This window comes from Gossypium arboreum, chromosome 6 (genome assembly GCF_025698485.1).
Source record: "Gossypium arboreum isolate Shixiya-1 chromosome 6, ASM2569848v2, whole genome shotgun sequence".
Classification (NCBI taxonomy): domain Eukaryota; kingdom Viridiplantae; phylum Streptophyta; class Magnoliopsida; order Malvales; family Malvaceae; genus Gossypium; species Gossypium arboreum.
Genome location: NC_069075.1, coordinates 100396947 through 100409653, shown reverse-complemented (window position 1 = coordinate 100409653; position 12707 = coordinate 100396947). Strand labels below are relative to the sequence as shown.

General features: G+C 27.3%; 1 long non-coding RNA gene across 1 annotated transcript; it reads left to right on the top strand.

Annotated features, from left to right (window-relative positions):
• The first annotated feature begins 10389 nt into the window (after positions 1-10389).
• Positions 10390-11240, top strand: LOC108485546 (uncharacterized). Its single transcript, XR_001871316.2, has 2 exons — positions 10390-10660; positions 10862-11240. It is a non-coding gene; the product is annotated as an uncharacterized LOC108485546 (long non-coding RNA).
• Positions 11241-12707: the final 1467 nt, after the last annotated feature.

Sequence of the window (12707 nt, the reverse complement as noted above, 5' to 3'; positions counted from 1 at the left end):
TTATTTTCTATTTTTGCATGATACTATTAAAAATGCTTTTTCGAAAATGACCGTTTCCTCTAAAATAATTGTTTTCGTGAAAATAAACTTGGTTTTCCAAACATAACGATCCAAGAATTTACACTGCAAAGTAAACGTTTTTAGGAATGTAAGTAAACATCATTTTCAACTAAATAGTTAAGTTAGATGTGTTTTCTATTAAACTGGGTTTAAAGTAATAAAATTACGACATTTTCCAAAGATTACGAGAACTGGATTTACAACCATTTTACGTAACACCTCCAAATCTGGCCATATCATCTAGACCAGGTTTGGGGTGTTACAATTTGTTTATTCCTATTTATTTATTTTTATCTCATTCACCTATTTTATGATTTATCATAATATATGAATTAATTAGTACTATTTGAATTTATTATTGTAAAAACGTTTTCATAGTTTATTTCATCCTCCATTGGGTACGATCATCGAAATACTTACAAAGTATTTCGTAGTATTGAACTATAATACAATTTGACTTGCACACTTGCGGACACCACCATTCTCAATTCTTATATTTTTGGTGTTATATTTTAATTCTAAATGACAACTCGTTTATAGCCGGTCAACATGTTAGCAAATTGGTATGTTTTGTTTGAATGGTATAAGTTTGTGATTAGCATAGTTTAATTGATTTGAATGATTGATATGAATTAATATAAATTGCTTGGATGACTTATAAAATTCCATGTGATCTTTGTGTTTGAGGTGTTAGTTGTGGTATATTGGTTAGTTGTTAGGAAATTTGTAAGTTTTGGCATGTTTTGGTTTGGTTTCAAGATGATTTGTGCAGGTTTTTAAATTCACAAAAACGTATGTTTTGAGGTTTTGGAATGTTGATTTGAAAAAGGATTAAAGTGGTATATTTTTGCACCATACAGACTGGCCACACGACCATGTGACAGACATGGGCTAGTGGCACGACTATGTGATTTTTGGAAAATGGAAGTTTTTGAGCCACACAATTCCCAAAATTTACATGGTCCAACCACACAACCGTGTGAGATCTGGTGGAGATAGTCATTTTTAAACCACGCGATCACAAAGAGTTACACGGCCTGGGCACACGACTATGTCCCTTATTTTTCATAAATGTACTTATTTTTGTAAAATCTTTTAAAATGATCCTCATTCTTACTCAAGTCAACTTAAGAGCATTTGTAAGCTCGTTTGAGGCTCGATTTTTATTATAATTCATATGATGTATGAAATTATAATATATTTTATTGTTTAATGAGATTTTAAAGCTTGATTTGTATGTGGCTATTTCGATAACTGTAGTAGCATTCCATAGCTCGGGACAAATGACCAGACCGGGTAAGGGGTGTTGCATTGCCTTATCTCTAGAAAAGAAACCTTTTATCTTAAGACACCCAAACATTGAAGTTAAGGGTCTGAAACAGAGGAGCCATGTCTCGAGGCATAAATGACCAAGTCTCGAGACATGAACTTTCATGTCTCAAGACACACTGCTAAGTTTTAACAAATTGAGTTGGATTCGAATCTTAGCTCTGTATTTCATCTTGTTTAATTTGGAATAACTTTATATAATGTCATTTAGCATTAAACCATCATGTTTATGTTTGCATTTGTGATTGGAAATTAATCTGATGAATGCCAAATTATGTGATAAAATGAATAGAGATAGTCTAAGTTGCTTCGATGACTTAATGTGCTGGCATGCATTCAGATTTGATGATCGGGTTGGGTTTAAGGTGTCACGCCTAAATTGTCTTGAAGGCTTTAAAGATTAAACTTGACTCTTTTGACCATTTTGTCATATCGGTTTATATTTCTTCTACTTCAATAGTAGAATTTTTAATATATATATATATATATATATATATATATTTCCATTCATGCTAAATATCTAGAAGAAATAAATCTATGCCTTAAGCAAAAAGTTTTCATGAAACTAATATACAACTTGTAATTCTCTTTCACAAAAAAAATCACTTAAGTGCTTTTTGATGTCATGAGAATACAATATGCCAATTTTCAAATGTAATATTCACAATAATCACACTCATAATAACAATTTCTAAATAAAAATACTAAGTTTTTGATCAATATTCAAGAAATTTAAGATTATAAATACATTTAATCTTAATTTCTTCAAGGATTTGTATTATTTAACCTTGAAAAATTATTACTCAATTAAGATGTTAAGAATCTCATATAAAATCTATAAATCAAAATCATTCAATCAATAAAAAACCGAATCTTGCATAAAAATATTAATCTATCACAAAAACTACAATCTTAATTTTATAGATATTAATAAATAAATCTTGAAAAGAAAAGAAAAATTATTATCAATTAAGGAAACTTACTTGAAAATATTAAAATACTGACCACATTTCTCATTGAAACACTAGGAAACCGCGTAGGCTAATCAATGAAGTCAGAAAGTCTTAACTGTTGAGAAAGGATTATATGAAACTGTGATTTCATATCATCTCTATCCCTTTCCAATAGGAGAATGATAAATCAAATTTTTCCTCTAAATTTTTAGCCTTTTCTTCCTGAAAAAATTTAAATTCAGAGAAAAAAATTTATTTATCATTCTCTTATTGGAAAGAGATAGAAATGACGTGAAATAATAATTTTATACCATCCATTCTTCTATTTCATGTTGTCAAATTTAATAGGAAAAAATCCCAAACTTCTTACAATTCTACATTAATTATATTAGCTATCACCACCTGGTTCGAAATTATTACCATCCATATTCACTGGCTTTAGATGGAGACCACAATTCCAACGGATTCAAATATTAAAATTACTATTTAGTACGTATTCGAAGTAAATACAAATAAATCTTTTCGGATATTTGATTTGGAATTTATTGGTACAAAATAAGCACTTCCAACAAAGTTTAAATCTAAAACTTTTAAATATAGAATCACACTCCAACTATCTCAAACTTTGAATATAATTTACACAAATTAATAAATGATGTATAAATAAAACATTTTCTAAAATTAAATATATTAATTAATAATATAATTAAATAATATTTTATAATAAAAGATATCTTTTTAATATATTATTCTCTTAAATCTCAATTAACTTCTCTTGAATCATATTCCCTTCTATCCGTCAACCTAACCAAACAATGAGATGTGATCATCAAAATCACTAAATTTTTGTTTATCCCTTTATTATTTTATCAACTCAATTAGTTAAATTATCTTTAAATAAAAATATTTATATAATTAAAATAAATATTGTAATATGAATTTATGTTATAATGCGGGACATGATTATATTGATACATATCATATTATGAAAATCAATATATATACATGTTTAACTACATATAATTTATCAATTGTTAATAAAAGAATGCACATTATTAATGATGCCCAACTTAAACCTTAAAAATGAAGCTAATTTTATGGAATATTATAATATATAAAATTAACATTACATAATTATCAATGATATGTATCCCATATAGAAGTGTGTAATTATAATGTACATTTTTATATTAATGATATGTAAGCTTAAACCTTAAATGTGTAACTAATTTTTGGTAGATTATAGTATATATAATTAATTATATAATTAAGATATATTATTAATAATGTGTAACTCTATTTACAGTTATGATATTATAATGTACATTTTATATTAATGATGTGTAACCTTAAACCCTAAACGTGTAATTGTATGCTAGGTTAATTTATTTTAGATTGTTATGGAACTTTTAATTTAGTTGGAATTCTTGTGTTTAAGTTGTTAAGTATATTCAAATTATTGTAAAACTATTATGTCTAATTTGTTTGGATTTTTATTTAAATACTTTAATTAAGTAGTATTTATTTATTGTTAATTATGAATAAATTTTATTTAAAATTTATTTTTCTTTGATTTTATATTATTTTGTGAAATATGCATATGATTGAAAATGTTAAATTTTAATTTTTTTGCAGACCAATATGTAACTTTGTTCAAAATTCTTATATTTATTAAGCTATTAGGTATATTTAAACTGTTGTGCAATTATTATGCTTAATTTTAATTTATTATATTTAATTTGAAATTCAATACTTAACTATTTTTGTTAAATTTTATTTAAAATTATATTTTATTATATTATATTATGTTATGGATTTAGATTCAATTTTTGTGGATTTAGATATTCAACATATGATTAAAAATGTTGATAGAATTTTGTTGCGGATGCACATATACGGTGATAATGATTTTTAACTCGAATTTAGATTTTTAGACAAATTTTCAAATTCAAATTCGGATAATCAAAAAATTGCAAATATTCGACCCGGTAATATTCCTAATTATGGTTTCACCATTCACACATCAAGAGACCTCTCTAACTTCTTTTCAAAGCTACGAGAACAAAACTTTAAGAGTGAATTGGTTGTAGTACCTAAAAGAACAATATATATTGGCAATATCAACAAGATGCTTTTAACAAATTTAAACCAAAAATTGGTTATATCGGTTGAACTTATTAGGGTTACTATAGGACAGTAGTAGTATTCTCCATTTGGCTTAAACTGTCTTTGGGAGGTCAGCCTATGCCAACAATTAACTGCTTCCTTGCAAACTTTGAGTGTGGATTGCTAGTGCTAGCTATAACAACAATATATGCCCTAACATCTTGCTGCTGTCGGGGAGTCTTGCGTGATCAGAACGGAAAATGGATTCTCTTCTATAATAAATGTTTGAGGAAGTGTTCAATATTTGAAGTTGAGCTATGGGGCATCTTAAATGGGTTGACTCTTCTTTAGAATCGGGATAATAAAAGAGTGCTAATTCAAATTGATAATGTGGAGGTTGTGAAGACTATCCAAGACTTCTCATCGAGAGCATCAAATTATACTCTGATCAAATGAATTCATCAACTTTTGTCGAATGATAGATAGTAGATATTACAACACATTCCTAGAAAGAATAACAATTTTACTGACGGCCTAGCCAAAATAACCTTTGAGAGGAAAGATGATCTACAAAGTTCCACCAAGGAAGATTTCCCTTAGTTTAGTTTAACATTTCTATTTGTTTATTTCTTTAAAAAAAAAAGACAAAAAAGATTAAAAAATTTAACGGGTAAAATCACATTTGCTGTATAAATCTATATGTTAAAAATGCATTAAACGTAAATCCAGAAAGAAGTTATCATTGTGTGGGTGCAAGCTAAGAGGCAGCCAAGAACAAAAATAATATGTTAGTGGTTGATGGAGATATTCATATATATTGTTTTTACGTACCCCCAACACTTATCCTCAAAACTTGTACTTAAATCGTTGAATGGCATGTGAGGTGGTCCAAGGATTTAGAAGGGAAAGAAACGTAGAAGATGGAAGAGTGATTGGGGATCATGCGGGGTTGCTGGCTGAAAGGATATAGTCGCAACCTGGGTTTATGTTTCGTTGAACTATGGGGGATTTGGGATGGCCTACGGTTGGCATGGGACATGGGTTTTCGGCGAGTGTGTATGGAATGTAACAACAAGTTGGTGGTGCAGCTCCTAAGTTCAACTGAGCAGAAAAATCAAAATCTTTATTTGGTGAAGCAAATCATGGATATGCTGAACAAATCGTGGGATGTTAAAATAACTCATATTGGTTGACTGTCAAATCAAGTTGCAGACCACATGGCGAAAATGGGAAGAGTAGCAGATCTTGAGCTGAGTATTTTCTATCAACCTCCGATTAGTTGTTCGCCTTTGTTGCAAAAGGACTTGCTAGTAGGCTTATCTATTTAGTTGTGTTTTTTTTTTTTCTGTTCTTTCGGTCCTTTGACTGAGCTTTGTTGTTACCAAAAAAACAGAGACCCATGCAATGCAATGTTATTTGGGCTCCTCATCTACGCCTTTGCATATTTTGACCTCTCTTACATTTCCAAAATTACATTAACTTTCTTTTTAAATGATTTTGGAATAATTTAGTATTATAAACTGCTAATCGAAAATATGTAATAGGGTTTATTAGTTATACTTTAATCTAGCCGTTAAGAAGGGAAATTTTTCTTTTTCTTTTTTTTTTAGATTTTCCACTTCATATCTAGTAGTTGCATTGGATTCCAATTAAATTTGGAATCAAGCTAAATTAGACCTTTAAACTCAGATAAAATTTTTATTGCCCAGTTATTCTATTCCACTAAAAGTCTCCTAAAATGGTAGATTTTAATTTAAATCTTTTATAATTTATAAAATTTTAAATTAATAATAATAAAATTATATTTTGACCCAAAAATAATAAAATTTTAATTTAACTTTTAAAAATTATAAAAATATAGACTATAAAATAATAAAATTATATTTTTACGATAGTAAAAATATAAATTAAATTCAACTCAAAAAAATTTCTTTTGCTCCTATTCACAACATCACTCAAATTCAACACCTTTATATTGAACTCTTCATTCATGGTGAGTTGCCAACATATTTTCAACAAATGAATGGAAACAAAAAAAAACTCCTAAAAAAGGCATTCATAAAGATTGGTTTCGTGAACAAGGAAGTAATAAAAGCCAGAAATAGCAGCTGAGAACGAAGACAATCCATCAATGCTGCTGTCACTTGGCCTGGCCTGTTGATGTTATGTTAGCATTGCAATATTGACAGTGACTAGCTTTTTAATTAAAAAATATGGTAATATTTTCTCTATATATATGATGACATTTCTCTTTTTATAATAATTTTATTTTTTAACAATTAAATCTCTAAATTAAATATAATTGTTATTAATGTTTAATAATCTAATCTCTACAGGATTAAGATAAGTTATGATTTTTATTTTATAATTATATTTAATTTAAAATTTAATTGTCAACAATCTCTTAACTTAATCACAAAAATATTAAGTTGTAAATATAAAATTTTGATTTGATACCAAATAACTTCATCTTTTACCCTAATTATAAAAATATATATATGTATTTGAATAAAACATCAATTTCATTACTATCTATTCAAGGCATTGATCATTACAGCATCACGAGTTACATCAAGAAAAATAAATTCATTGGAAAATATCTAATCATATTGAGAAACAAAAAAAAAAAAGTCACTATAACTTAGCATAATTAAGTCTATTACTATTATTACTGTTATATATCTTAGTTTAATTTATTACCACTTTTAAAAGATTTCGATAATCAACTAATGTGGAATATTTTAATCACGAAACTCAAATTATTTATATCGTTTAAAATTTGAAATTATATTTATCAAAATACTTATTTTCATTAATTCATCATTAAAAAATTTATTCAGAAAGTTATCTCTTTATCTTTTAATTTCATATTAAGGGTTTATTTTGACAATATAGTGTAATTAGAGGAAAGTGTAATTATTACACTCTTTTATTTATGTAATTATAAAGAATTGTAATTTTTAAATATTTTAACTGACAAAGTGTAATTATAATTACATATGTCATATTTAATAGAACAAAATTATAACTACACAATTACATAATTTAAGAATATTAATTACTATAAAAGACATTAATTATTAAGAAGAAAGAAAGCTCATGACAAGTCAAAGCAACCAAAATTATATTAGGTTAATGTAAGTTTTAGGTTTAAGTTTAAGAGTATTGATTAAGTCTTAGTTCGATTGACATATGTATTATTATCAAAACAGGAGGACGAGAATTCGAGAGCGTTAAAGCGCATTATCTTTCTATTTATAGGTTGAGGAGGGACTATAAGTAGTTTTAAGTTTTATGTAAAAAAGGTTTAAATTTAAGGGTTTTATAATGATATATTTTTCACGAAAATAAAAAATAAAATTTTTAATATATTAACTTTTATAAAAGGGATTTTTAAAGTGTAGAATAACTCTTTACAACACTATTTTTTAAATAAAGATTTATAATATAACCATAATTTTATAAAATACGTCATTTTTTTATGAGTTTAAACTGATACTCCTTTAAGATGCATTAATAGGGAGTTGGTCAAGCATAAAAAATCAAAATTTCTTGTCACATTTGTCGAAATCATTTTTTTAGTTGAAGGAAAAACGAGAATCAACATTTGAAAACCAAAATGTGGAGTCGCCACTAATCTCTAGGTTTAGTGTCATTGGGCCCCCTACTAAAACGTCTTGTTCCATTAAAAGCCATTTTGGTTTGCGTAAAAATAAAAAATGGGTTTGGGAGTCGGTTACATATGAGAAAGGGTGAGCACCCTCATTATGCCCAAAAATTGGTACCGAATTGGTTCGATGCTATCCTTATATCAAAAATTTTAAGAAAAAAAATCTTTAAAATGTGTGAATGATTCAAGTTAATTGTCAAAATTCTCTCGTTTTAAAGATATGCAGCATCATACCCAGCACGATTGGATACGATCCCTTATACCTTTAAAAATACGATTGATTTTTGACCTTCAAAAACTCGTCCATTGAAATTATAAAAGGTTATCCAAATACTTAGTTCACTGAAAAAATCATACCCAGCACGATTGGGCACGATTTTCCGAATTTTCAAATATTAGATATTGCCTTATTTCAGAATTTTTGAATAATAAGAAAAATTAAAAATTCGCTCAAAACATGTTTATTTGTTTTAAAATAGATGGAATACTTAACGCATTGTAACAAAACATTTGTATAAAAAAGGTTAATAAGCATGAAATAATATACACATATAGTACAATAAACCTCAATTAATAAATCCAACAATTATGTACAATTATTCTAAGTACAATGTGACCAAAAATTCTTTAAGCATGGATGGTGAATAATTAATACAAAATAATATACACAATAATTAACATGGCACAATATAAAATGATTCACAAAAATATGTACAAAATAAAATGGAATTAGAAATCAATATAGTATAAGACATTTTCAAAAAATGATGAATTAATGAACACATAATATAAGTTGACGAGTTTGTACAAAAACTAGGGATATATAATTATTTGAAATAAATATTGTAGAATAAAACATTTGAATCGAATAATATGCAAAATATTTTAAACACAACTTTATTTAAAATTGACAATGTGCATGATAGCTTAAATAATATATAAAATATAAAAGAATAATAAAACACATGATAAGATATAATGTACATAATAAATTCATAAAACATGTATATATAAACAAATTTGGGAATAATTATTTGTAAAAAAAACATGAAGCTAGTAATGTATGAAAACTTAACTACATATATAAATTATGCATGTAACAAATTTTAAAAACATAATCATATACACAAATGAAAAAAAAACTACATCTATAAAATACATAAATTTAGTGATGTATATTTATAAAACTATATTTATAAAAGGAATTTTGAATCAAATAATATATAACATAATTTTATATGTAACAAATAGATTTGGATTGATGGTATATGTAAATAATATATACATAAGAATAATAAAATCTGAAAGTATATACAACAAGTAAATTATACGATTTTTTAAAAGAAATGCCTTAAACACATAAATAATGTTATAGGAAAGTATACATAAAAATATTTACATAAAGCAATATGAAAGTAATAATGTGGACTAAAGTAAAAATAATTTAATATGAGTAATGGGCATGTGAAGGAATTTTAGAAATAATTGTATGTCAAAATAATATTGAATTAAAATATAGATTATAAGATTAACTTAATATTAACATAAATTATATATGTAATAATTTTTTATAAAAACGCAATTATATATAAATTGCTAAAATTATATGTATAAAAATAACATTGCTTTAATAACGTATGTAAGTTAAATATAAGTACTAAATATATGATTGATGATAATTTAAATGACACATAAAATAAGTGGATCTCTCAAAAAGGATATAAACATTAAAATATGCGAATGAATTCAAAAGAGATTACAAAATATCATAAATTAATAGCATACATAAACTAAAATGAATTTTATTACAAATAATACACCAATTATTAAAATGATGGAATAAAAGAGAAAAACTATAATAATGTTTTTTAAAACAAAATTCAATTATCTAAGCAACTTGAAATATCACAGCCAACAATCAAACATGTAAAAGACAATGTACAAGCAGTAAAATAAAAAATGAGGATAAAAACTTAATTAAAACAAAATTGGAATAAAATGGACAATTTACAAATGAAATAATTGTAGAATAGGATCAATGTGCCATGCGCACAAATGTACGGGGACTAGAATTGGAAATAATCCACTTTCCAAAACGCTGAGCTTAGATGTGGATCGAATCGCAATAGCATACAAATTCCCAGAAAAAATTTAAAAAAAAGTGCAACGCAAATTGGATCCAATTGAATATCGGCGCAAGGGAGAAGGAACAAACGTGAAAATTACCCATTTGAAATAAAAGGGCATAGATCTAACTTCTAAATCGGGTTTTCACGCGGATCTTTCCCTTTCTCAAACGGTGCCGTTTTGTTTATTATCAAAAACTAAAAAAAAAAAAAACTATGAATGGCAGTCTGCCATTTTTTGCCGAAATCAATCCCTAACCCCTTCTATTTCTCCCCCCAATTTCTCTCTTAACCAAACATTTCTCCTGAACGCCACGCCACTATAACAGTGACTAACATGCCTGCTTTCTGGTTGCTTTTTCAGCCTTAGGATCCTCTCTACACTTCGATTTCGACGAAGCAAAAGGAATCGCAAGGTAAATCGCTCATTTTCCTTTTTATTTTGTTTTTAAATGCAACGACGAATGATTTGAGGAAAAAAAATTGCTAGGAAATGCAAGAAAAATTATAGAAAACTAAAAAGAAATCACCTTCTAAAAATTTTGACTGCCTTCTTTTTTATTTCATCTGTTCGTAATCCCCCCCCCCCCTTTTACATCCCTTTACACCTTTTGCAGGTGTGTATGGCATGGCAAAAACCGTTCGTGGCCGTGGACAGAGGAATGGAGGCGCACGTGCGTTGGGGAGGCTGATGGCGTTTGCGCCGCTGGTTGTTGCCTAGGGTTGGCCGAAAGCTTGGTTGATGTTTTGGGCCTGGGGTATTTTGGGTTTAGGTTTATTAGTTTGGGTTAATAAATGTAGATGGACTAGACTTTTAAATTATTTTGGTTTTTTTTTGTTTTATTTTGGTTTTGGTGTAAGCCCGGGCAAATTTGGGCCTATACAACATTAATTTGGATTGTTTGCCATTTCTGTTATTATGCTATTTTATGATTTTTAAACCAAGCTTAAGTAATAAAATAAAAGTATAATCTAGCTTTGGAAATTTTAATATAATTCATTTATATCTTGAATAATATAAATTTTAACAAATAATATTTTAATTTTATAATTTGTTTATGCATGTTTTGTTGGACAATGCACAGGTTAACGAAACAAAATAAATAAATATTATATAAATGGAATAATTTATAATTAAATTGTGAAATATGAAAATCAAATAAAAACTGTAATAAAAAGTTGAAATAAAGGAAAATAGAGATTTACGAAACGTTGAGACATGTGAAACATAATTTTCATAAGGCAGGTTTAGCCGCTCTTATGGTACTTGGAGAAATGTTGGTCGAATGTCTCTCAAGATACAACAACAACAGCGATTAAAGTAGTAGCACCTCTACAACGACCAATCGAACAAATATTGCATTTTCCTATTATCTGAACGTTTGAAAAATACGGAGAGAAAAAATAAAGAGTTTTGAAAGTAAAAGAGTTTCAGTGTGAGGGAGTACCCAGCCTTTTATAGGCATTTGGGATGGTGAAAATTTGGAAATAACCTAATCTGCCATTTGATTGGAATTAGATACTGTCTATATATAAGAGCATCGTAGGTCTATTTGAGACTGACTGGTCCGGAGATTTCGCGACCTCCACATCGTGTGAGTGCGCCCCATCAGATTTGGACTTGCACCCCTGCACACGAGGCAATGTTACAAGTTTAGTCATTTAATTATCTTTTAAGAGGGTTCACATATATATACACATCTCACACTTTGTATTTAACCAATGTGGGATCTAAGCTTTTACTTTTCCTCAACAATATTTCCAAGTAGCTTACTTTGAGCATCAATTTCTCATTCACCACTCAACCATTTTGAGCATATGAAATATTATTGTAAATGTTTCATAGAGTAGAATATGAAACCATAATTTTATAATTCAACTCTCTACTTTTACCTATTGAGAATATGCCTCAAAGTTACCATAAAATGCAATTTTTCCAACATGTTTGTCTATATTTGTACATGTTTATGATTCTAATATAATTTTTATAATTTGTATAAAAAATAATTGAATTTGGGTGTTTGAAAATTATATGAGGAAGTGTTCGAAAAGTCACTTGGTAATTGGATTTGAATGTAATTACGTGCATAATTACTTAAATTCTCAACTCTCCATTTAAGAATTGGAAAGTATAATTAGGGTGCTTCAATTACACTCAAATCAGTGGGACATGTTAATTATAATGGTTACACAAACACGTCATAGCTATGTAATTACAAGCAATTACACTCAAATCCAATTACTAAGTGGCTTTCCAAATACTACATGAGTAATTAATGGAAGATAATGGTATAATACTAAATATAGTAATTAAATCCCTAAATCGAGTATAATATGAGTTTAGCTTCACTCCATTATTTTTCATCCATTAATATTTAATGCATATTTAATTACCATTCACAATTTAATTTTCAAATTTAATATAAATCCTATAATCATTATATTAGATATTAATAGATATAA